Below are 19,096 nucleotides of genomic sequence, written 5' to 3'. Positions count from 1 at the left end.
TGACCTGTTAGAACCTTTAGGAAAAGCAAAATTCTTGACTACCATCGATCTTTGTAAGGGCTACTGGCAGGTCCCTCTGACTCAGCAGTCCCGGGAGCTAACAGCTTTCCGGACTCCGTGGGGGCTCTTTCAGTACGCTGTACTTCCATTCGGGCTCCATGGGGCCGCAGCAAGTTTTCAGAGACTAATGGACCAAGCGCTCTCTGAGTGCTTTTCTAGTTCTTCACAGTGATGGCAGGGACCCCCGGAGGACCACCATCCAGTCGTCTACAGTAGTAGGAAGTTGTTTCTCCGGGAGGTCCGATACTCAACAATAGAAAAAGAGGCGCTGGCTATCAAGTGGGCCCTTGATTCTTTATGCTTTAACCTTACATTGTTTTATATGGGTGCACACATTATAACACTGTAAGGTTATATATAATTGGTTTGTCATTACCTCCGCCAAGGAGGTTATGTTTTCATCGGGGACTGGCGTTTGTTTGTCTGTCTGTCTGTTTGTTAGCAAGATAACTCAAAAAGTAATGGATAGATTTCGATGAAATTTTCAGGGAATGTCAGAAATGACCCAAGGAAGAAACGATTACATTTTGGGAGTGATTCGTAACACCGTCGGGATTCTGGAGCCGTTTATGTTTTTCGATTAGTGGTGTAATGGCATGGTATGGCCACGTGGTGGCGATCTGAATAGTTTAGGTTCAAATGTATGACAACCTAGGAGGAACAATACAGGCGGAGGTCTGCGCTCTCTGAGTGCTTTTCTAGTTTATCATATGTTTCTTTTGTCTTGAGTTACCTGGGCTGAGCGTTGGGGGCGTTCCCTTCCTGGTTGGGCAAAGGCGTGGTTGAGGGCTGAGAGGACCTAAGTCTCGGTGGCGACAAATTAGACCATACCACGTCTGCCGTGTGCACGAGGGGGGATTTGGCCTCATTTTCTTTACTCTGTGTTATAATTTAAGTCTGTGTATTTAGTTTATCCCCTTTTTGTGTCCTTTGGTTTGGCCAAGCCGATATACATGTATATGTTCTCCTTTGTTTCATTATGTCAGGTCAGTATTTTGTTCACATTATGTCACGTCAGTTGTGTCATTATACTTTTGGCTGACCTCTTTTATAGGCCTAGTTTTCAGTTATGGTCTTTGTCAATGTTTGATCATTTTTTGGGGTAATAAAAGCCCACCATTTTGAACCAAACCTCCTTGTGTCCTCGACCTCGCCTCACTGGTCGGTCCCTTACACATATGATGGTTTGTGTGTGTCTTTTGAAAACAAAAGACCATTGAGGAGAAATTACATTGTTTTGAAGGTAAAGTTTCATTTTGCAGGAGAATTGTGGGGTTTTGCCCATTGTGTGTGTGTTTTTGGATTTGTGCGTAGAGTTCTGAGAGTATGAGGCATGCTTTCAGAAAATGTGTGTAAATAATCAAGAAAAACTGTAAGCATTGAGGTGTTCGGCTAGGTAGCACATGTATTGGTCAATTAGCTCGTGTGTCATTTTGAATGGCATTGCTTTGAAACTGCAAACATGTTACTTTATGTCAGATTTTTGTGTCTTATGGCAGATAACCGTGTTCAGTGTCAGTGTAAAGCACAAAGTTAACTAGGTAACCAAAGAATGATAAAACCATAAACTGTATGGAGATTTTCAGAAACTGGCTCTGAAAATAGTTGTCACTTATAACTGGATGACAATTATCAAAAATAATAACATGACAATTATTCATATTTTTAGAATGTATTGCTTTCTGATGACATAGTGCCATAACAATGGGATACATTTTCTATACAATACATCTTGATTTGATGCTCAAATTGCACACAGAGACTTAATATCCAATTGTATTTATTTTACTTGTATTAGTCCATGGGCTAGGGAGGGGTCCATGCCCCATTGAGGGTATATGGAACAGCCCAACAGGTATTAGCAATAGCCTATGTCCGATTTACCTATACCCAGTGTATTATGCATGAACAGCAAAGTCATGATGAGGAGGGTGAGAAAAGTCAAAACCCATGTTAGTACTCATCTTGAGCCTGAGAGTATATGCTTTCAGATAATATGGTTTAGGTGGTCTAATTAGTTTTCCCTTCATGGTACAGCCCAAAATGTATCAGCCTTATACTGATCAATTCCCAATGTGTTATGCACGGGCAGCATACTAATGAGGAGGATGGGACAAGTCCCATGCCATGTTAGACCACATTCTGAGAGTATAAGCTTTCAGGAAATGTATGGTTTATATTGCTGAACCAGTTCTCCCTAATTGGCATTGACCCAAATGTATCAGCATACCCAATTTCCTCATACCTTAAGAGTAAATCAAGACAAATGTACTCATCACACTGGCAGGCAAATCTGCTTGTTTTCAGGATGACTGAAAAAAAAAAAGTTAAACTCTTAACTTAAGTCAAATGATTTTATGAGAGAGTGCTAGTTAAGTCTCTCTATTCTGAGAGAATAGAGAGACTTAACTCTAGACTTCTCTCTAGACCAATACCAACGACAGTTTTCCCACACCTTTAAAGGTTAATCTTGATACAAGGTTATTAACACTTGATTAGATGCCATAAGATAAGCAGTATTTGAACTGTATATGTGTGTGATCATTAATTGCTGCTGTAACACCATAATTTCATGGGGATGAATAAAGTCATATGTATCAATCTAGACCAATACCAACGACAGTTTTCCCACACCTTTAAAGGTTAATCTTGATACAAGGTTATTAACACTTGATTAGATGCCATAAGATAAGCAGTATTTGAACTGTGTGTGATCATTAATTGCTGCTGTAACACCATAATTTCATGGGGATGAATAAAGTCATATGTATCAATCTATCTTAAAACACAAAGTAAGACACCAACCCTACCTTTTCCCTGGTCCATTCATTGGCAACACACCCTAGTGATTACACATTGCAACATCAAAGTAACCACCAGCAGCACCACCAGCGTGTGATATTCTGTTTCTGCACAAACAGAAACTCGCCAATCACCGTGTATCAAAGCCAGAAAAACCAGAAAAACCAACCACTAACCTTCCAGTCATGAAAAATACGTGGGATATGACCGATACACTGTGAACTGAACCCCCATCCCAAATTCGTCGTACAAGATATTGTAAATGCTGTCCAATTGAATGTTTTTGTGTTATAGGTCATTGGTCAACTTTAAAAGGCTGTTTTATTGAAATTCTTATGTATTTTTTGTTTGTTATGTAGTGGATGAACAGAGCACTTACCTAGCACTCTCTCGAAAGATCATTTTTACTATTCAACATATTTTAAGAAGTCTTATCAAGACACATTTGATCAATGCACTGGCCTCCAAATATACTTGTTTTTAGGACAAATATGCTCAACGCACTGGCAGACCAATTTGCTTGATTTCAGGATGAGGCGTCTCAAAATAAGTCAAATTCATAAGTCAAGTGATTTTATGAGAAAGCGGTAGGTAAGTCTCTTAATGAAAACAATGACAACAAGATTTTTTATCTTTATATACATGTTAAATACCACATCCTTAACCTGCTTCACATTTGAATGAAGTTTTGACTTGTTAAACCAAGCTGGTAATTTCCTCATTCTGGTCCATGCCCAGGCTTGCAGTTTATAGTTACTCCTGTCATTCAAGATCTCTGCTTTATCATTCCCTAAGAACATGTCTGTTGTGTGAACTGAACCCCTGGCCTATCCCAAATTCGTTGATATTGTAAATGCTGTCAAATTGAATGTTTTTGTGTTATAGGTCATGGGTCAACTTTGAAAGGCTGTTTTATTGAAATTCGTATATCATTTTTGTTTGTTAGAGTGAAAGAGAAGTGTTATGTAGTGGATGGACAGAGCACTTACCTAGCACTCTCTCGAAAGATCATTTTTACTATTCAACATATTTTAAGAAGTCTTATCAAGACACATTTGATCAATGCACTGGCAACCAAATTTGCTTGTTTTTAGGACAAATTTGCTCAACGCACTGGCAGGGCAATTTGCTTGATTTCAGGATGAGGCGTCTCAAAATAAGTCATATTCTTCTTAAAGGAGACAAATCGTTTTAGTCTTGGTTTTTGATGAATTAGGAGAGGTTGTGCATAACCTAAGAGCTATCATGAACATGAGGCATGGTTGTGCCCTCCTTCATATGAACATCTTTAACTTAGAAAAAGCTACTAAAAATGGGTGAATTAGAACAAAGCCAAATGTCAAATATTGCAAAGCCATTGAAGTTCAATTGTGATTGCCAGAGAGGGCGCCATTTAGTCAGAAGGGCCATTGCAATACTCAGCCTAAATATAAGGTTTTCATTGGGCTTGTAAAATTGCAATTGAGCTCATTTTTTTAAGAATCAAAGTTGAATATATACTATTTTAACATCAAAGAACACAGTACAATACTCAATTCATCCACTCTATGTGCTCTTTAAATGAAGTCAAATGATTTTGAGAAAGCGGTACTGTAGGTCATACTGAAAACAATGTCAACTACATGTAGATTTTGTGATCTTGACATGTTAAACCACATCCTCAACAACCTGCTTCACATTTGAATGAAGCTTTGACTTAAACCAGTCCAGCTGGTAATTTCGCCATTTCCCCCTTCTGGTCAATGCCCAGGCCTGCATTTGACAGTTACTCCTGTCATTCAAGATCTCATCGGAATGAATGAGTATGCTGGTGAGAAGAAAATTGGCATTATTACCAGACATGGGCAGTATTTTAATGATATGTATTTTAAATATTTCTTTAATTAATTTAGCTTATTTTGCAGGATTGGAAAACATCAAATGTAGTTTGTAATACTATAGGGATTGTATTTGTAATACTATAGGGATTGTATTTGCACTTAAATGCATACTTCTCAAATAGGCTAAGCCAAAATTTCATCACTCAGTTACCAATAACCAGCGTTGCTGTTTCTTGTTGTGTAGGGTTTGCTCAATATAAGGGAGGGTGCCCGGTGATATCCTTTAGACAATTCCTTATATTCAGCTCTAAAGTAGACCTAAGTAGTGATTTAATGCCAATTCCATTACCCCTTTGGAAGGACAGCATGAAATGTAAAGCCATTTTTTCTTTTTCTTGCAGTATGCCACACTGTAACCAACTTCAAAGTGTTAGATCCAACTTTTCTCTTCTACGATCCCCTCTGGACATGTCTGAAGTTGGAAAAAATTAAAAGAAAACTGAGGGAACCAAAATAGTCAACATGGATTGTCAACCCATTTGTTTATTTGTGCCAATTGTATGTCACCTTGTGCATTAGATCTGTCTTTTCTGCATTATCGTCCCCTAAGAACATGTCTGAAAGTTGAAAAAAATAAAAAAGTGGCAAACTTCAGGAACTTGAATTGTCAGATGTGTCAAGTACTACCAGACTAAAATTTGAAAATGATACAAGACACTGAGGGAAAACATTAGGACATTGACCCCATATGACCATGACTGTTGACCCCATGACCTTGAGCTCCTGATGTTCATTCTCACTACAGGACAGTATCAAAACCACTTAATGGATTTCACATAAGGATTTATGCTATGACGGAGGCAAAGACCTCCACGATGTGAAACATTTTCTCCACCAAGTTAAAGGTGCTCTATATGTTGGGCAGCGTCACTTCTGTTGACATTCAAACAAAACAGAGAGCTAGCTTGCTACTCCCTCCCCATCCCTCCCGTGCAATTGAATCTCTCCTAAACGCACATCCCGTCGGTTATTGGCTGGAACACTGTTATGTTACATGGTGCAGGTTGCACCAGTTTGTTTTTGTTGCCGTTTGTGAAGCCTGGGCTGTCTACAGAGACTGTGTATTTTCAAAGTGTGCTAAGGGGACAGGTCTAGCTTGAATTAATTCTGTATATCGGGACATCTTACAGAATGTTATTCTGTGTGTCTCCCCCATACCAGTCAGGTAGAGTGTATGTAGGCAATAGGCATGCAGTTCTATAGCACAAAATGGGAAAAGCAGTTCAGTTGAAAAAGAGGCCGACCTGTTCAATTACCCATACTACTTTCAATGGTTACAGGAAATGATGGTGGGTAGTGTAGTATTCAAAAAGGCCTATGTGCTACTGAGCAGAAAAAGCCATTGTGAAATAGTGTGAAGGTTGGTACATGTATGTTCCAAATGTAATGTAATGTACAGTATGTAATTCCAACCTGTAATGAAATTTTGTCTTAATTAGTATTATAGCTTAAAATTAATATACACAGAGGAGAAAGTTAAAGATTGTACTCTCTGTGTTTGTGGACAGAGAAACGTTCTGTCTGATTTTACTAACCTCCGTCTGTCCATTAACTATTTATTTTACAAAACTCAGGGTTTTTTTTACCAACCAACAGTCTGTCAGTCAGCTATTTTGCTTTTGCTTAAATCAGCTTTTATGTTTGTTTAGCTGACTGCTGCCATCTAATACAGTATGGCAGTTGCACAGTTATTGGGGTTAGCTGCTTCTCCTTTGCCATGATTGCTCTTCATGCTACCAGCCTCTGTACCGTGTGGAGCTTGTATTGTGACTATAGCGCAAGCACGCAGCTGAGAAGACAATGTCGCTGTCAAATCTGTCCATGGAAAAAGTATTATTGCGCCGATTTGAAAAGGGAACTACGTTTCTTAGTAGTGTGTTCAATAGTAGCACGTTACACTACTTTTCACCCGAAAACGCATTACACACAACACTGTGCATTGGCTTATTGACTTAGTTAGGATAGGAGCATTGACAGTTCAACGGCTACTTTCGTCTCAGTGTGTTTCCTTGGATCAAGGTTGGTGTTAACTGTTTGGTGTCAGTTTTTCCACCACAATAATTTGCTTTGTTACAGTTAATTTCAAATTAAATTAAATTAAATTCCTGCTTGTTGTCAGTTCAATCATCATTTACATATGGGATGCTGATTCATTTATTTTACCAGATCTACTTCATAAGAGCCCCAATATACAATGAATAGCCCTCTGCTAGTCAATCAGAATATAGGTTTTCAATAATATGCCTAGTTTCTTTTAAAAGTTGGCATACCATGACAATTGTGTGACAATTTTAACGAAATAAATTTTTCACATCAGTATTTTATTTTGATACATTTTTGAGACAGTATTTCAAGGACAAAAAAGTGCTACAGGTGCAGAAGAAGGTCATATGCACGTATAAGAAGTAACATACTGTAAAGTGGCCACATGCAAGAATCATGCACAACCAAATTCAAAGCATATACTGGCCTCTTGGATCCAGCTTTTGCATTTGACCTCAATTTCAATTGCAATGTTATCTCCAAGGTACAATATGCAATAAAACATAAACGTAACCATTTGATGCATTGCACCAGAGTTAGCCTTAGGCTAGTTTACATCTGCAGTCCCACAGGAAGCACAAATATAACATTTTAAAAATCAAACTTTGCTCAATAAGTAAAGACAAGTAGCAATAGCATATATTACATATCATAACAGTACATACACACACATGCACCACATGATCAAGGGGTATAGCGGTATGCACAGCACACAACACAATCCCCCCATTCTCACACACACACAAGCATGCGCGCGCGCGTGCACACACACACACACACACACACACCCTATCGGCCCCATTGGGGAGACGAGTGAGACTAAAAGTTATGAGGAGTGATTAACTAACCGTGTGCTTGCATTGTTGATCGATTTTTAAGTGATTTTTAAGATTAGCTTTACAGCTACTCAATTCCATCGAGTAATGGCATTAAGAGAGAGCGGCCTGCCCAAAAGGTTACAGTGCAGTTGTGAATGGAAGTTATTAGTGGACCCTACAGAGCCAGCAATACAGTAAGATACAAACTTAAGCAAACAGGTATTTAAGAGCCAAGCCTTTTCAAATGTTGTAAACTGCACAGATTTGAAAACACTCTAAAATGTTCAAAAGCGAGTAGATTGTGTTTGTGTAGTAATAGTGGTGATACCTTAATGGCTTTTTGTCAAACACTTTCATAGCCTGTTTGTACAAAGATTCTAAGGGCCTGATTGTTGCTGGACTGGCCTGCCACCAACAGGTAATACATTTTGAGATGAGCTAGAAAATGAGGGCATGGAGAAATATCTTTGCAGCCTGTAGAAAGAGGATCTAATCTGTCTAAAATTTGCTATGTTGTATTTAATAGTGTTTGTCATGTACTTAATGTGTTTACTGAAGTTGAGATTTGAGTCTAATTCAACAGCAAGATATTTAAATTCAGTGACTCAATTTGTTCACCCTTAAAGGGATATTCCGCCATCTTTGGAAATAAGCTCATTTCCCACCCCCCTTCGAGCAAAACAATAGATACAGTATTTACCTTTTTCCCGTTCATCCAGCCATTCTGTGAGTCTGGCAATACAACTTTTAGCTTCAGCCTAGCATAAATCATTGAATCGGATTAGACCGTTAGCTTCTCGCCTGCTAGCATCATGCTTACAAGTGACTAAGATTTCTGGTAATTTTCCCATTTAAAACGTGTCTCTTCTCAAGTTAGAAAGTGCAATAAGACCAACTGAAAATGAAACCTGCCGTTTTTCTAGGCTGATTTGACACGGAACTACTGGCGTAATAATCAAGGCAAGTTGCAACCGTACCATGGGCGCAAAAGTTGTATCTCGCCAGACTCACAGAATGGCTGGATGAATGGGAAAAAGGTAAATATCGATTGTTTTGCTCGAGGGGAGGTGGGAAATGTAGCCTGGCAAGCCAAAATACACAGAAATGTATAGACTGGGGTCGGACCATTCACAGAGTTGAAGCCTGTGGGTGGGATGAATAGTTGTCTTTCAAACTGCCTCTGCACGTAATAGGCCAGCATTTGTGACCAATCGTAGCCGGTCGGCAAAACGGCAAATACATCCTTCTTTAAAACAAATGACTTGAGTGCTTCTTTCTGTTCAAACTTCAAAGAAAAGCCCAAGTCTAACTCTTCCAAAGCCGATTCAAACGAGCGCGCTTCGTTAGCCTCATCCATCTTTTGTTTTTCTCTATGGTTGTGCGATACGGTTTCAAACCCAACTCGTCGAACGAGGATGCATGGTCCAGCCCCCTGGCGTCTTATCGGAAGCCGAAGGTGAGCTAAGGCGGGCTCAAGGACTTCGTACACAGATAGAGCGTTCTGATTGGCTAGGCTGAACTCGAGCCTAGCGCAGGCTTGTCCTCAACGGTGCGACCCTAGACCATACCGCTAGGCAAAAATATTTTTTGCCCGCTAGGGTGCGTCTAGATTTCTAGGCTATGGGAAATGAGCTTATTTCCAAAAATGGCGGAATATCCCTTTAATGCATATGTTTACATCTGGGGTTAAGGCTTGGTTTTGGAAAAGAACATGCCTTTTGTTTTGCTTACATTTAAAGTGAGGCAAGATTGGTCTATAGCCACTCAACCACTCCATCCAGGGCACTGGCAAGTTTGATAGCTGCTAGCTGAGCTGATAGACCATGTGTGTTTTAGAACAATGTCGTCGGCGTATAGTTGTACCTCTACTCCATGACAGTACCAGTATGAAGGTCATTACTGTAGAGACTAAAAGGTAGTGGGCCTAACACAGATCCTTGAGGTATACCCATTGTGTACTTCACACTGCTAGAGCACACATCTTTGATTTTCAAACACTGTTCTGCTGGATAGGTATGATGATCCAAGCAAGACACAAGGTTGAAGTTGGCAATATTTAAGCTTAAGTTTAGATATAAAAACATTGTGATTAACGGTGTCAAGGTGTAATCAAATTTGCTCTGTTAGGTGTAAGATGGCTGTTTCTGTAGGGTAGTGTTTTCTAAAGCCAGTACAGGGTTTATTAATAATAATAATAATAATAATAATAATAATTCGCCTTTTTTGTCTCTACAGGAGAGAAATTTTGCATGGACAAGAGAGGGTGTGGTTTACAATGTACAAAAAACAAACGTTAGACAAGACTTACCACAGAGGGAACACACAAGAAACATAAAGTACATTCTGAACAAGGAAACATGTAAAGATAGATACAGTATACTATAGCCTAGCTTGCCCCCCCAACACACACACACACACACACACCCACACCCACACACACAAGCCAGGGTTGCAGCTGTTAATGTGGTCAAACCTGTTCTAATGCCTGTGCCTCTACTTTACCGAATTTGAATGCTCCTCTGGCTTTGGCTCAACAAACCACTCATTGTGTAGTGTAGGCCAGTGGTTCTTAAACTTTTTGTCTGGCGATCCCCCAAAAGACATTGTCCAAGTCTCGCAACCCCTTTCTCTCCAACCAACAAAAATTAGTTTCACTAAGCTATAACTTCACCAAACAGATTTGGCATTGAGGCCGAATTCGATTCGACAGGTCAAATCGGCCAAAATAACGTCGACGGCTCCTCCGACTGACGACGGCATGGGACACACCAAACAGACTTGAGTCCCCGACCTTGCCCGACTGTCCGATGACGTCTGACGGCCAATAGCGATTGGTGTGTCCCGGCCTTTGAGTCTGGCGACCCCCTTCTCTCAAACTGTCAAAAATTAGTTTCACTTAGGAGAATGTTGCAAAATAGGCAGAGGCAGAAAATGTGTTCTTTCATAGCTATGTCAACACCAAAGGCACTGGAAATGGCAGGCTTTAACTATCTGATTAATTCTTTTCCCATGGATAACTACAGGCACTATTAGCACTCATTCAATGTTTAACTGGCACTTCTGTGGCAAAAGGCTGCATTGGTCTCTGTCACTGGTAAGTTCAAACGTGCTTTGGGTTGCACTCTGTGCATACACCTTGTCAAAAATGTGCTATATAAATAAAAGTTACCTTACCTTCCACAGCATATTCAAGCTTATCATAGCAAGAGGCACAGGTAGAGATTTGCAATAACACAGCAGCGACTTTCAGAGGAACATTATGGAAACACAGTGAATTAGTCTACATCTAGGGTTACTGAATATCCTACTGAAGGCTACTGAATGCAAATAATTTTACAACCCCTCCCATATTTTTGGCGACCCAAAGATAGATAGATAAGAGAGGAACTGTGAGGGGCTTGTATGCAGAAGGTTTCAGTTTTAAAAGTTTCCTGATGTCAATGAATAATAGCTTTACAGTAAACTGCTTTTCACATTTGTAAGAGAATGTTTACAGTGTCAAAATGATTTTCGGGTCATCTTCATTAAAGGCAAACTATGCCCTTTCAGCCATTTCTTCACTGTTTTCTTGGTTTTTATTTGAAGGTTTCTCTGCAGAACTCCCCCTACAGCTTCAGAGTATTCTGGTAAGGCTTCTCACTTATTTTCGCTGGTTCTGCCATGACAAGTGTTTGAGAAACTCCACCGCTACTTTGTTCTAGCTGGTGCCTGGCGTGTATGTGTGTAGTAATTAGCTTTAACTGTTAACTGTAATTATCTGTACCCCAAAATACAAAAATAAACCTCGGAAAGACCAACGTTTGTTTACTGTTGTAACATTTTAAATACACTAGGCCTACTGTTATTAAGAAATTTCTAATATTAGAAATGCATGCATTTGACAGCTAAACGCACTGGGACAATGTACAGTCTTATCAGGGTTATCACTAGCCTGGCTCCGCCTGTCTACGTACTTCCGCTCAATTTCTTTTCCCTAGTACTCCATCTGGAATAGCTTGATCCGCCCTCATTTACTCCGGCAAGAGCACCTCCGACCAACCAGCGAACAGAGGGCTTTTCTGAGAGTGATTACATTTAAGTTGCAACCCTTTCGTTATCGTTGTGTCCCCCATGGTTAACCTACGTCATTACCAAACGTTAGTGATTGAACTCCAATGATTTCAAACTTCTGACAAGCATCCACTAACCAGGAAATAAACGTTTGCCAATGGATTTAGGCCAGACTCTCTGCGAAGTCAGAGAGTCAAGGTCTCCAGGCTAGGTTATCACATGCATAAAGGGCCGTTCACACCAAGAACGATAACATAAACAAATAGGCAGAGGATATTGCTCTCGTTAATATGAATCGAGAATGAGTCATGAAGAACATTGGCGACCACTTTCAGAGCGATTTTGAGAACCATAAAAAGCTAATAGCCAATCAGAACCCATCACATTTTAGCAATCACATTCATTAACACAAGGAGACTTTGTAGTCTGGCTATTGTAGTAGATGGGGGAATGTTAACTCTGTCATGTTAGAATTGTCCACTAAGTGGCAGTATTAGTTCAGCTTAACATAATTGGTGAGTAGCTCAGTGCTGTGCTGTGCTATAGTAGAAGTATTCAGAGACTGCTATGCTGATGTAATGCTCTTACTAGTGTTCCAGTAAACATCAGATAATGGTTACCCACTGTCCGCCTGTCCTTTACTAACACTAGGGATATTACATCTGGCGACGAGGAAACCGGTGAGCTCGGAAGACGATAACGATAGCAAGAAGCTTGAGAGCTCAACAAAGTGGACACATGGCTAATGTCGTATAAGTATGAATACTTTTTTGATCCTGTGAGGGAAATTCGGTCTCCCAATTTTGAAGGGTTCTTCAGCCGTGGACTGGTCGGGGATCGAACCAGCAACCCTCCAATTACAAGCTCAAAGCCCTAACCAGTAGGCCACGGCCGTCCCTGTATGATGGGGAAGCTAACAATAACCAAGACGTCGAGATGGCTATATGGTAAGAACGCTTATTGTGTTTGACAGTCAGACCCAAACTTGGAAATCCAGAGTTCTCACAACGGCACAATTTGAATTGTGTCCGCAAGATACTCTGGCCACGAGCAATGATGCACGTTACGTTTACCCCAACCATCAGGGGTAACCAAAAAAAGTGTGGGCGAGCTAAATTGATGACGACAGTGCTACAACTTTCGTTTTTGGTCGTAGTGTTATCCAGTTGCGTCGAAGTCCAGAATCAGTCAGAGTAAACATTGGTCGTAGTGTTATCCAATTGTATGCAGTGAGATTTTCAAATGCATGCTTGGTGCCACCCCTCGAGTTAGGCCATTTTCATTATTCGTGGCCTGGTTTACTACCAGGCTAAAACTCGGGAGGAATATGTCGAAGTGTTGCATTTTTTTTGTTGCGAATGGGATCACAGAAGAGGGAAAGAAGCGGGTGATATTGTTAAGCTCTGTTGGCAGTTGGACATACAGTTTAATGAGAAACGTATTGAGCCCAAACAAGCCAGGCGAAAAGTCATATAGGGATTTGACTGTCCTGCTTCAGTCACATTATAACCCGAAGCCCAGTGAAATAGTCGAAAGATTTAAATTCAATTTGAGGACTAGCTCTTTTCCCCATAAAGACGTCTTTTTACGCCCCTTTTGATTGGTCTCAATCACTGTGTCTACTTCGATCGCTTTTTCACAAGCATTCCCCTCATGGAGAGTTTGTTGTCGGAGAACATACAGTATATGCCTGTGGAACTTTAATGACAAAATAGAAAATGTGCCCCCCATGGAACTTAAGTGAAAAAAAGAATTGAAAAGGCTTTTGCAGAACCGCGGTGACAGCATATTTTTCCAGTTCATAAAATGTATCTATTAAATGCAGAGTATGTTTCATGTTAGAAATTAGACGCCCGTTTAGACAATTTAAAAAAAAAATCTATAAGGGTAGTTCTATAAGGCGTTCCATGGAGAAAAGAGCTAGAGCAACAACTGAATCTGTGGCAATGCTACAAGAGCTCGCTCAACATTGCAATTATGGTGATAAGTTGAAAGAGATGCTAAGCGACAGGCTCGTGTGTGGTGTTGCATGCAGAACAGTTTGTTGGCGGAGCCAACCAAAACACTGGATGGCACCGTGAGTGGTATCCGCCGTTCATTCCGACATACCAGCACTCCGACATTGACGTCCAATTGTCGTAGTGGAGGCATGTCTCCTTATGGGAAAAAGTCCCACCACTCCGACATTTTTTTTTTCCATGGTCGCAGTGGCGGTATTTCACTTTTTTTTCAAACAACGTGCCATTCCGACATGAGGTAATTAATAGGCTATTAATGTTACAGTTATTATTTTGCTGTCACTTCGTCCTTTTTATGGCCTAGAAGGTTGTATTTGGTATCTGTGGATAGCTCTAGCTCTCCTCTTTTATCTGACATGCAAGTCATATATTTTTGACCAGGCGTTTCACGAGTAAATCAGCGAAAGTAGCGAGCCGAAGCTATATGACATTCTTATTTGTTTGTCACTTCGTCTGTTTTTATAACACAAAAGGATCGATGTGTTTGGTATCAACGGAAAGCTCTGTTTCTCCTCTTTCATTTGATATGCTTGTCATGTCTGTGCGATGCCTGGTCCCGGAGTAATCCAAGCGAGAGCAGTGGCTGTGTGCGTGAACGCAGAGCAATATAGACTGTAAATATGATATACTTTGATTTAAATTCATGATTTTATTTTATACTTTATACTTGATCGTACAGACACGTGTCTAGTCTCGTTGGAAAGCCCCGGTTCTGCTCTTTCATGCAATATAGGTCTCATCTCGCTGTGACTAATAATCACGGAGCAATGTAACAGAGAAGAATGGGTGTGTTTTTTGACGCACTTTGCATCCGTCGGGCTCATAGGGTCCGTTAAATTGACTTGGAAAAAAATAGGATTTGTAAACTGTCGGAATGGGGGTACTAAAATGTGTCGGATTGGCAGCATGTCTAAATAGCAGCATGTCGAAATAGAGGCATGTCTAAATGGAAGCATGTCGTAGTGGTGGCATGTCTGAGTGGCAGCATGTAACCACCGTGAGTAAAGCAGCACCGCAACTGCTAGTGCATAATGTAGAGTCAAACCATAAAGGGTGAGAAAAAGCAACACCATTGACATGTTATAGGTGTGGGGGTGAACATATGTCAATGAAAAGTGCCATGCCTGTGGTAAAAAAGGTCAAGTGAAGAGGGTGTGCAAATCCTCGCCGCCTGCGGGCCGGCAGCTTAAGGGGGGAGAGAAGCACAAGCAGTTTGTAAAAGGTTTCAGAAACGATAAAAAGCAGTCTGCACATCACATAAGCAAATCTCTGGAAAGTGTCACCAGTGATGAAGATGTGTTTACGATTTACAAGCTAACAGAGTCAAAAATAACAAAAGTAGACCCCATTATTGCACAGCTTAACATAAATAAGAACATTGTTGAATTCGAGGTGGATACTGGCTAGTGTGACGATTTTGCCAAAGACAGCAAGGGGCACACAAGAGTTGCAGGACTGCTCAATGACTTTGACGGGCGGAAAAGTACCAACACTGGGAGCGGCGGATGTTGCTGTAAGGTACAAGGGCCAAGTCAAACAGCTGCCAGTGGTGGTCGTAGCAGGCCCAGGACCAAACCTGTTAAACGGGGCCTGGATAAAGGCGCTGGGAATGAACTGTGTTCTTATAAATAAGATGGAGCAGCATGAACTGACATTGCCGTATGTGCTACGGCAGAAGGAATAGGTTTTCAAGGAGGAACTGGGAACCTGGAGAGGTCCACCAGCAAAATTTACGTTAAAGAAGGCATGGCTCCAAAGTTCTATAAACCCAGGCCAGTACCCAATGAGGAAGAGTCGGCAGCACCGATCATGCCGGTGTTAAAATCTGATAATTCAGTGCGCATCTGTGGAGACTACAAGCTCACTGTCAACCAGGTGTCGAAGCTCGAGCAGTATCCAATACCAAAATTGGAGGACTTGTTTGAGAAATTGTCAGGTGGCAAAAAGTTCAGTAAATTGGACCTGAGCCATGCCATGCATATCAGCAAGTGATACTTGATGAGGCGTCCAAGCCATATGCCACTATTAATGCGCACAAAGGTCTCTTTCAGGTGAATCGTCTGTCTTCCATTTGGGGTCTCCTCAAGTCCAGCCATTTTTCAATGAATGATGGAGAGAGTCTGGTGTCTGGCATCCTGAATGTGGCTGTGTATGTGGAAGACATTCTTCTGACGGGCCACAGTGACCAATATCACCTTGCAACACTGAATGAGGTGTTCTGAGGCTTCAGGAAGCTGGTCTTCGCCTAAAGCACAACAAATGTGCGTTCATGGAACAGGAGGCGGTGTTCCTTGGACACAAGGTGGATGCCTATGGGCTTCATCCTTTGCCACATAAGGTCAGGTCAATACAAGAAGCACCAGCACCAACCAATGTCACAGAACTGAGAGCATAGGACTGTTCAACTACTACAACAGGTTCCTGCCAAACCTGTCAACATTGTTATCTCCTTTACATGAACTGTTAAGAAAGGAAACCACCTGGAAATGGGAGGCAAGTGAGAGCTTTTGAGGAGTCAAAGCGACTCATGCAGTCGTCTGATGTGTGCATTATGACATTCAAAAAGACCTGATCCTGTCCTGCGATGCTTCTCCTTAGTGGGTGTGGTGTTGTCGCATCGCATGCCAAATACACAGGAGAGACTGATCAGCTTCAAGTCTATGACACTAACATCAGCAGAGTCAAACTACTCACAACTGGACAAAGAAGGTCTGGTGGTGATATTTGGCATTCGGCATTTCCATAAATATTTATATGGAAGAAAAATAGTCATTTGCACTGACCACAAACCTTTTACTGTCTCTCTTCAATGAGATGAAGGCAGTGCCTCAAATGGCTTCCCCTCATATACAGCGGTGGGCAGTAACCTTGAAAGCGTATGAGTATGAGATTGTTTACAAACCAGGAAAACACCATAGCAAGGCAGATGTGTTGAGTCGACTCCCTCTGCAAGAGAAGCGAGCGCTGATGATGGAGAATGTGACCCTTGTCTCGGGAGCTGAAATGAGCAGATGGACAAGCAGAGATCCTGTGTTGTCCAGGGTGACACAGTTTGTCCACCATGGTTGGCCGCCACAAGACCGAGACCCAGCTTTCCAACCATATGCTGTTAGGCAAACAGAGTTAAGCGTGCAAGATGGATGTGTACTGTGGGGCTCACGTGAAGTGGTGCCGCCGCCAGGAAGTGACGTCTTGTTACAGCAACTAAATTACGGTCACATGAATGAAAGCTTTAGTGCGAAGCTACCTCTGGTGGCCGAAGTTAGATGCCGACATTGAAGCTGTGGTTAAAAGATGTGTCACATGCCAAGAACACTGTAACTCATCAGCCCAAGCACCATGTCATCCCTGGGAGTGGTCGAGCAAACCATGGCAAAGGTTTTTGATCCTTATGGACACTCATTCCAAATGGATGGATGTTTAACCTGTAATAACCTCAACTTCAGCCAGCACGACCAGAGACAGTTCTGTCCATGTTTTGTGAGTGCAGAGTTCAGAGAATTCATGCAGAGTCTGCGCACAATGCTGCCATCACCGAACATGTGTTCCTTTTACTAAGATGAGTTGATACATATCTCTCCTTTCCTATAAAGGAACACTCCACCGTTTTTTCATATTAAACTACGTTATTCCGTAAGAAGAGTTGATACATACCTCACGCGCCAGTGTTACACTATACAGTAGTTATCCTTCTTACTGGCTTAGAAAAGTGCCACGTTTTAATTTGTTTCACCATACTTGGTCTACTCATGTAACTCATGTCAATATTAACCCTGGTAATAGTGTAGTTCACCACTTATGAGTAATTTCAATCAATCAACAGCTTAAAAAACATATTTTAGGGCGCAGTTACACTTTAAAGGAACACTTCACCGTTTTTTCATATTAAACTACGTTATTCCCTTAACTAAGACGAGTTGACACATGCCTTTCGCGTTTCAATGCGTGCACTCACTGGCTCTGGCACACAATATAGGATAACTATATTGTGTGGCGCAGTAATATCCTCACTCTTGCACTTTCAGTTTCACTATGAAGTGAGGATATTACTGCGCAGAGTCTAAGTGCTACCTATGTTATTCCGCCACAAAATATAGTTATCCCTTTTACCTGCTTATAAATGCACCACATTTTATTTTGTCTCACCATACTTGGTCGTGTGACTACTTGTGTTACTGTATTTTAATAAGGAAAACATGGAGGTGTTTGGTCGCTTCTAACCTCAGCTCTGTTTGGATCCTAATGAATGCATTGGGCCAGTTAAGTGCTATCAAAGTTGCGCCGCGCGCCAGAGCCAGTGAGTGCACGCATTGAAACCTGAGAGGCATGTGTCAACTCGTCTTAGTTAAGGGAATAACGTAGTTTAATATGAAAAAACGGTGAAGTGTTCCTTTAAGATTGAACATTAGTCTGGGGAGTCTGCGCTTTATTTCTAATGCACATAGCCTAGTTCAAATACTCTGTATAGCCTACGCTTTTTGGATAGTCCTTCAACCAATCACACACGATCCGGGTGCGCCTTTTATTTTGGATAAACTAGTTTGTGATTGGACCCAGATGTGGACAGGAGGAGAGATATGTGCAGGTTTCCAGCCTGAGCTGAAGAGCGAAATCCAGGCAGGGTTTGCCCATACTTTGCTTATCATTGGTCAGTCTGAACGCTTTTATCGTTATGGTTATAGCCTATTATCGTTTCTGGTGTGAATGCCCTTCGGCCTTTACGAAATGGGGTTTCTCCCCTCACTGGTCCTTGATACAGTTGCATCTCTGTCCGCGATGCGGTGTCATGCTGCGAATGCATTTACAACGCCGTTTAGGTTTTTAAAAATCTAATTTTAGCCGCTACAGGGACAGGGGATTCTGCGTTATTGTGGCGAATACGCTTTTTAAAGATGTGGCATTATATAGGCCTACCTACAAGAATCACAGGTATTAAAGATTGACACCGCTTTCTTAATACACACCAGTGAAGCAATTTAAGTTTATAACGATAGTTCTACCCAAGTGTTGCGTCCCCCCCCCCCACCCCTCCACACACACACACACACACACACACACACACACACACACACACACACACACACACACACACACACACACACACACACACACACACACACACACACACACACACACACACACACACACAGGTGTCCCAAAAGAATAATTATTTCCCATTTCCCTGGGGATTTAGGCAACATGTAAACACCTCGAGATAATAATTGCAAAAAGATGTCTGCAAGAAAGAATAGTCTCAGCTTCAGGAAGCGAAACCATTCACAGTATAGCCTACAATATTGATCTCAACATTAGTTTTTCTACATCTAGGCTATACCGGACTCCCCCTTAACACAAATTTCAAACCTGTAGGCTAATCTGGTTCTTTCTTTGCAATTCTCAGATGAAATAAGTGAAACGACAAGGC

The 19,096-nt window shown here is 41.3% G+C and overlaps 1 protein-coding gene across 5 annotated transcripts in view; it reads right to left on the bottom strand.

The window, feature by feature from the left end:
- Positions 1 to 19,096, bottom strand: part of b3gnt2l (UDP-GlcNAc:betaGal beta-1,3-N-acetylglucosaminyltransferase 2, like) — a 32,231-nt gene that overhangs the window by 12,819 nt on the left and 316 nt on the right. The window contains exons 1-2 of one of the 5 annotated variants that reach the window (XM_062552816.1): positions 2,871 to 2,946; positions 2,306 to 2,372 (exon numbers count right to left, since the gene is read on the bottom strand). The exons of 1 other annotated variant lie outside the window; for it this stretch is intronic. The gene's annotated coding sequence lies outside the window, so the exon portion shown is untranslated. Of the gene's footprint in view, positions 1 to 2,305; positions 2,373 to 2,870; positions 2,983 to 8,303; positions 8,362 to 10,777; positions 10,894 to 19,096 lie in introns of those variants that run through there. 3 more of the 5 variants (XM_062552818.1, XM_062552817.1, XM_062552815.1) reach the window with 3 other exon arrangements.

This window comes from Sardina pilchardus, chromosome 13 (genome assembly GCF_963854185.1).
Source record: "Sardina pilchardus chromosome 13, fSarPil1.1, whole genome shotgun sequence".
Lineage (NCBI taxonomy): Eukaryota > Metazoa > Chordata > Actinopteri > Clupeiformes > Clupeidae > Sardina > Sardina pilchardus.
This window is presented reverse-complemented; position numbering and strand designations above follow the sequence as displayed.